Source organism: Rosa rugosa, chromosome 6 (genome assembly GCF_958449725.1).
Source record: "Rosa rugosa chromosome 6, drRosRugo1.1, whole genome shotgun sequence".
NCBI lineage: Eukaryota > Viridiplantae > Streptophyta > Magnoliopsida > Rosales > Rosaceae > Rosa > Rosa rugosa.
The window spans coordinates 1,149,758-1,155,274 of record NC_084825.1 but is presented as its reverse complement, the minus strand read 5'-3'; the positions used below and the strand labels follow the sequence as shown (position 1 = coordinate 1,155,274).

The following is a 5,517-nucleotide window of genomic DNA, read 5'->3' as shown; positions in this document are numbered from 1 at the left end:
CCAAAAGGCATCCTCCTATATGCAAAAGTACCAAACGGGCATGTGAAAGTAGTCTTCTCCTGGTCTTCCTTAGCAATAGCAATCTGATTATACCCCGAATATCCATCTAAGAAACAATAGTGGCTATGACCTGCTAGTCTCTCCAACATGTGATCAATGAAAGGTAGTGGAAAATGATCCTTCCTTGTCGCTCCATTAAGCTTTCTATAATCAATACAAACTCTCCATCCATTCTGAACTCGCTGTGGCACATCCTCACCTTTCTCATTCTTCACTACTGTAATTCCTCCCTTTTTGGGGACAACCTGAACTGGTGAAACCCATGGCGAATCAGAAATCGGGAAAATGACTCCAACATCTAAAAGCTTAATAATCTCCTTCTTCACTACCTCCATCATAGGAGGATTTAACCTCCTTTGAGCCTCTCGTGTGGGCTTACACCCCTCCTCCAAGTAAATGTGATGCTGACACTTGGATGGACTAATGCCTTTGATATCGGCAATGGTCCAACCAATAGCTCTCTTATGCTCACGTAACACCCTCAGAAGCTTATCTTCCTCAACTTTACTCAACTTCGACGAGATAATAACCGGTAATGTGCTCTCCTCCCCTAGAAATGCATATCTCAAAGTCGAAGGTAAAGTCTTCAGCTCCAAATCTGGTGGGGTCTCATATGAAGGAATAGGCGGTGTAGTAGAAGGTGGCAAAGGTAAAACTGGTGGAACACGTCTAGGCAAATATGGTGTCAATGCCTCTAAGTGTGCAATTGCCTCAACATGCTCCTTACTCTCAAATTCGGTTCCACCTTGAGCAATACAAGTCTCCATGTAATCCTTTGATGAATGCTCAATAAAGTTCTTCCCAACAATATCATCCATAACATCAATCCGGAAGCACTCATCAAGATGATATAATGGACTCCTCATAGCATCAAAAATCTGAAACCCAATAGTTGTGTCAAATACTGTCATGGTGAGTAAACCCTTCTTAACATCAATCTTGACCCCGGCAGTCGCCATAAATGCTCTACCAAAAATGATAGGTAACTCGTCATCATCATCCTCATAAGGAGGGTCCATGTCAAGTACAACAAAATCGGTCGGCACATAAATCTCATCTACCTTGACAAGAACATCCTCCACCACTCCACGAGGGTACTTGATACTCCTATCCGCCATCTTAAGCTTAATCTTTAGAGGCTTGATCGACTCCAATGACAAAGTCTTGTACACATCATAGGGCATAAGGTTAATACTAACCCCCAAATCTAATAATGCTCGATCAAAGCTTCGTGACCCAATGGTACAAGGAATAGTAAAAGATCCGGGGTCACTAAGCTTAGGAGGCAACCTCCTTTGAAGTACGGCCGACACATGCTCACTCAAGTACACATCCTCATTCTCCACAAACTTCCTCTTATTAGTGCACATGTCCTTCAAGCACTTTGCATAGGCCTGAACTTGCTTGATGGCATCAAGTAATGGAATATTGATGTTAACGGACTTGAATAGCTCAATGAACTCTTGCTTTTGTATCTCCCTCCGCTTCTTTTGATCTTGAGCCCTCTTAACTTGTGGATACGGAAGTCTAGGCTCCGATTGAGTCAAATCAAGAGGTGGAGAAAAAGTGAGACTCCCCCTTGAACCCCTAAGGGTGGTAACCGTCCCACTAGGGTTCTTAGCCCTCAAGGCCTCGCCTAGTGTAGAATGGATCGGTCCACTCCTATCCCTAGAATCCAAAGGTATATGAGAATAGTCTTCCCCCTTATTACTCCCCCCTTGTTGTAGATCCCGATGCTCACTAGAAGACGAAATAGGCGGTGAACCATTAGAACTCAAATCCGAAAATGTAGTCCGACTAATAGAGTGATCCCTAGAGGTGTTTTTGGCCAAGCTAGGATCCGTAGCCTTCACGGCCTCACCTTGCTTAGTAGGGCCAAAACCTTCCTTATCCCTAGAACTCAATCTTGAAGACGAACCATGTGTATCAATAGAAGTAGATGAAGTAGCTTCCGCCTTATTCCTCCCCCCTTGATGAAGATCCCTAGGTGATGATAAAAGAGTAGTGGGGCCAAAATGCACATGCTTAGGTGGTGCCGATGAAGAATTAGATGCTTGAGACTTTGAAGATGTAGAATGAGATAAAGAGGTCTTCCTTCCTTGTGCACCTCCGGGAAGTACATTTTCTTCCTCCCCGGCTTCCTTATCCACCCCCTTATTTCTTCCTTTTGTATACAAAGTCACATCACCCACTCCAATTCCTGGGGGTACATTTTCTTCCCCCCGGTTCCCATCCTCCTTTGAAATAAAAGTACGATGCATATGCTCATTATCATTAGCAACATGACCAAGAGGTACATTTTCTTCCCCCTTGGCTCCATATGAATGCAACACATTATCATCATCACTAGCAATGTAATCCTCTACTAACACATGATCATCATCATTAGAATATGAAAGTGAAGAATAGGGATCATGTATAGGGGTGGGAACATGTGTATCATAAGAATGTGATATGGGGTAAGTGGGAGCATACATGTCATCATGCACATTCAAAGGGGAGTTAGAAGATTTAGGCATGCGTACCTTATTGTCATAAACTCTCCCACTTCGAAGTGTAGTAATAACCTTAGCTTGCTCATGTCTCGGATTTGGATCCGGTTGTGTAGGTAATGCACCTTGTGGGCGTGAACCAAGCTCTCTAGCTAATTGACCCATTTGAACTTCTAACTTTCCCACACTTTGAGCAAGAGAACTTTGACTTTGTGTTAGAACCGAAATATTTTGCTCCGTCTTCATTTGAGATTTGGTCAATGCGGTTAGTAACTCTTCCATATGGTTCTTTGTTGGCTCTTGAGTGGTATTAGGCACCCCTTGAAGAACTTGCCTATTTTGGAATCCGGCAGGTGCATTTTGTGCATGAGAACCATAAGAAGCACCAAATGAAGACCCTTGGCCATGAGAACCAAGAAATGAAGAATTTGGTCCTTGTTGCCCTCCATAAGAATAAACACCACCTTGTTGTGCACTAGAAGATCCTCCACTATCTCTCCATGAGAAGTTTGGGTGATTTCTCCACCCCGGATTATAAGTACTCGAATAAGGATCATTCCTTGGTCGGTTTGGAAAACTACCAACCGCTTTAGCATGCTCATCAACAAAATCCGGATAGCTAGAGGCAAAATGACACTCACTAGTAGCATGTGTAGGCGACTCACAAAGTAGACATAAGGATGAAGGCATAGAGGCGGCCTTTACATGATGTGTAGGTGCACCATGCTCTTGAGCTTGAAGAAGTAGATGAAGCTTCCTCTCAAGCTTTCTATAATCCGCACTAGAGCTCTCTTGGGCAACCCGTGTCTCATGAGTGCTCTTGGTGTCATAATATGGATCTTTCCTCAATCTCTCCCTTCTAGAGTCATGATCATCCCATTGTCTCGATTGTCGACCTAAATGCTCAAGTATATCCCATGCCTCGGTTTGACCATGGCTATGAAGTGAACCTTGTGCGGCAACATCAACCCTCCTCCTCTCATGTGGTAACAAACCACCATAGAAGCCGTCAATCATCATTGACTTAGTCAACCCATGATGGGGACATGCATTGCAAATATCCTTGTACCTATCCCATGCCTCCCAAAATGTCTCATGATCGCGTTGAGCGAAGAGTAAGAGCTCATGCCTCATGCTAGTGGTCTTGTGTGGTGGGTAGTAAGCATCCAAGAAAGTGTCTGTCAACTCATCCCATGATCGTATACTCCTTGGTTGTAGCTTCAAAAACCATCCCTTGGCATCATCTCTAAGTGAGAAAGGAAACAACCGCATCTTGAACTCACCTTCCGGAAGTCCACCCTTTGACATAGTGCTCACAATAGCCTCAAAGTCTTGCATATGGTTGATGGCCTTCTCGGATGGCATCCCACGGAAAATAGGCAAGATGCTCAATTGTTGTGGCTTGATCTCAAAGTCCACATCTCTTTCCGGAAGTACTAAGCATGATGCCGTATTGGTCATGGAAGGTCTAGAGAACTCCCGAATAGGTCTCTCCGCCATCTCTCTAACCGGTGATCTAATCGGACTCGGTGAGGGATCTCTTGGAGGTACTCTTGGCCTTGGAGGTGTTCGTGAACGATTCCTTGGCCTTTGTCTAGGAAGTCTTTGAAAAGTGCGACCACTTCTCAAATTGATAGGTAGTAACGTGTTGCTCATGCACCTATAAATAACCACTAGAAAATTAAGCACCTTAATAACCAAATAAACACAAAATATTCACTAAGTTTACCAACCACAAAATTTGACAATTAATTAGAGGGTGAGAAAAGAAGGAGACTTAACAAGTAGTGAAAAAAAAAAAAAAAAATTAGAAATTAAACAACTAAACAAAGAAACAAGAAATAAAAATAAAAATAAAAGTATGCTAAAAGTGACCCTAAATGCCAATTACCAAGGGATTAAGACCCGAAGACCCTAATCCCCGGCAACGGCGCCATTGACTTGATTCATAAACTCTCGCAAGCGTACGAATCGTTGTCAAGTAAGGGAAGTATTAAAACCTTGATTATCGTACCTCGGGGATTAGGTGTTGGACCTAACCGAGGTAATTGGCGCTAGAATAACTTAAAAGCATACGATGAAAAAGTAAAAAATAAAAATAAAATAAAGTAAAATAAAATATTCACAAGGCACCAAGCCTCGGCAATGCTCGGCTTAGCTCACACTAAGCCTAATCAAGGCCACTAACTTGTAGCCCAAATGAGTTATGCACAATGAAAGGTAGAATTTTGTTTGGGAGTTTTGAATTGGGAATTAACTAAATTAAATGCAAACTAAAGTAAAAGCAAACAACTAATTATCAAGCAAGAAATTAAAATTAGATTTTCAAATTAATGGAAACATGGGAGTGTCGGGTGATTCACACTAACTATCTTGTAAATATCGATGTCAATTTCACAAATGCATGCATTTCCTATATGTGTCGAGTCCCGTATCTAGTACCGGTTAAGGCTACTAAACCAATTATCCTTTCGGTGTATTGACTATGCCGGTTAAGGCCACAATCAACTCTCTAATTTGGGCATTACGCCGGTTAAGGCCGCAATATCCAAAATTAGAGGCCTAGAGTGCAAGATAATAGAGACTCAAGCAAGCTTAGCTACAATTAAGCTAGCTAATGGTTACCACACTTAAATCCTAGATGCAACAAGACCAATAAGTTGTCAATTTATCAATCTATTCATCACAATTGCCCACAACATAATTTCAAAGGGTGACAAAGCCTAGAAACATGCTTTTAAGGACCAATAAATTCGGATTTAAAGCATACACAATGGAAATTGCATTTATTAAAAGTAAAGCATCAATATTTATACAAGATGAGTTAGGACTTCACAACCCTAACTCCCAAAATTGAACTACTCACAACCCATTATCAAATACATCATCAAATACATAAGAAATTAAGAGAAATGATAGAGGAGAGAGGGAACACAAGCTAGGCTCACAATTTGCTATAGGCAAA

At 41.9% G+C, this 5,517-nt stretch overlaps 1 non-coding gene across 1 annotated transcript; it reads left to right on the top strand.

The window, feature by feature from the left end:
• The first annotated feature begins 3,582 nt into the window (after positions 1-3,582).
• On the top strand, positions 3,583-3,689 carry LOC133719095 (small nucleolar RNA R71). Its single transcript, XR_009850824.1, has one exon. It is a non-coding gene; the product is annotated as a small nucleolar RNA R71 (small nucleolar RNA).
• Positions 3,690-5,517: the final 1,828 nt, after the last annotated feature.